Source organism: Papaver somniferum, unplaced genomic scaffold, assembly GCF_003573695.1.
Source record: "Papaver somniferum cultivar HN1 unplaced genomic scaffold, ASM357369v1 unplaced-scaffold_10, whole genome shotgun sequence".
Classification (NCBI taxonomy): domain Eukaryota; kingdom Viridiplantae; phylum Streptophyta; class Magnoliopsida; order Ranunculales; family Papaveraceae; genus Papaver; species Papaver somniferum.
In genome coordinates, this window is record NW_020618825.1 from 19,447,571 (window position 1) to 19,449,888 (window position 2,318).

A 2,318-nucleotide genomic window follows, 5' to 3' on the forward strand; every position below is an offset into this window, starting at 1 on the left:
TGGAGTTACAACTTTTCAGGCAGCTCACCCGGCACACCGCAAACTGGTCCTAAATGTAGAGCATACCTCAGTTGAAACACTATTATTGTTGTTTACGCCAAGGTTCATGGATGGAGCTTGTCCGAGTGTTCTATCTTCTATGAATAAAAAATTTCTCACCAGTTGGTACCAAGCTAGCTGCCATATAATTCAAAGTACAACATAAAAGGAAATGCATATCTAATATCCATAGAAAAATGGTCTGACTAGTTGATCCCTCCAACGTAATCCTACAGATGCACCCTACTTAACTAACAAATCAACTAGCACATTACCTTCCCTGTAAATATGAAAAAGATCCGAATTGATCTGAAGATAGAAACTTCAAACAGTTTCCACAGTGCACTGCTAACCTATTAGGTATAGAGTCACACTCTAACCAAATTGTAGATAACCTATTGCCTGAGCAATTTACAAGAATAAATGGCTCCCCAAATTCAGCCGACAGAGGTATAAATACCAATAGACTTCGCTAAATTAACAAAACGAACCAACCCCATTAAGATTTCTAAATACTATACAACAACCTGCAAGACCAGGATTACAAAGAGAACAACCATCCACGTTAATCTTTATATATTCAACCATACAATGTTGGACACCAATTTACTGCAATAGTTTAGGGTGATTTAGGTGCCTCCACCCCAAAGAATCGCAAAATGTTTTTCTAACTTGAAGTCTTACACAAAAGGAAAAAAAAAATCAATCGAAAGGAAATATGCATTAGCTGCAGCGACCCACTCTTCTAAAGTAGAGAAGAAGATCAATTGTTCTGAATTGCAATTCCTGGACATTAATTGGTTGAAGATTTATTGACAAAAAATAATACATTTAAAGGTCCTGAAGCATATATAATTGTAAGAAAAAAAAACCTTTATATTATAGACTAAGTTAATAATATATAAAGGTCCTGAAGTATAGATAATTTAATATAGAACTTGTTAAGAAGAATGGAATACGGAGATTGCAGATGATACGAAGAGACGAAAGAGATTCGAATAAGATGAAATCAAAAATTAATAATAAGAATATTGAAAGAGTTGATAAAGATAATATTGTTGATTGATAATAAAAAGATTGTATATCCTCAAAACAAGAAGGCTTAGCTTTTATATAGGTTCTACAAGAACCAACTAACAGAAAGAAAAGGAAATTCTAAGTAAACTAGGAAAGTATAGACTGACAAAGCAAGTAAATTTGGTAAAGTTGATGCAGTCATTATGGAAGCAACTTGGCAAAGTTGTTATGGAAGCAACTTGGCAAAGTTGTTATGGAAGCAACTTGGCAAAGTTGATACCGTCTTGAAACATTGGATATACTACATAAGTCCCCCCTTCTTGAAAGAAACTCGTCCTCGAGTTGGCCAGTAAAAAGAACTTCATTTTATCCATGAAAATAAAAAATTTCTTGCACTTTGAAGATATTAGAGACATTCCAATCTGATGGGAGATCAATAATATAAGTATTATCACTGATTTTCTTTAGTATCTTAAATGGACCATATTTATTTATATTTGTCTTGTTGTAAGTTCAGTAGGAAATCGTTCCTTCCTGAGATGAATCATAACCAATTCTCCTTCATTGAAAATCTTACGTCTTCTATGTTGATTTGCATCTTCCTTGGACTTGTTGTTAGAATCCGTAAGTTTTGATTTCACTTTTTCATGAATCTGTGAAGCTTTCTCAAGCATAGTATCAGCTCTTTCATTTGACTATTGCAGTTTTGGAAGAATTACCAAATCCAAAATATGGTTAGGAACCTTAGAATAAACAAACTCAAAAGGCGACTTACATGTAGACCTATTAACTGAGGTGTTAAAGTCAAACTTCATATGAGGAAGGAGAGTGTCCCATTGTTTTTCTTTGCCTCAAATAATCTTAGCTCGAATCATATTACCTAAAGAACGATTGACCACTTCAGTTTGTCCATCTGTCTGAGGATGAGCAGTTGTATTATACTGAAGTTTAGTTCCCAAACACATCCATAAAGATTTCCAGAAATAGCTCAAAAATTTAGTGTCTCTATCAGATGTAATAGTTTTGGGAATTCCATGCAAACGAACTACTTCCTTGAAAAATAAGTAAGAAATATGTGAAACATCTGTTGTTTTCTTACAGGCTACGAAGTGAGCCATTTTTGAATAGCTACCCACCACCACCATAATAGAGTCATTCCCCTAATAAGCACGTGGTAATCCAAGTACAAAATCCTTGCTAATATCCACCCAAGGAGCATCTGGAACAGGAAGGGGATATATACAAACCTGTGTTTTGAATAG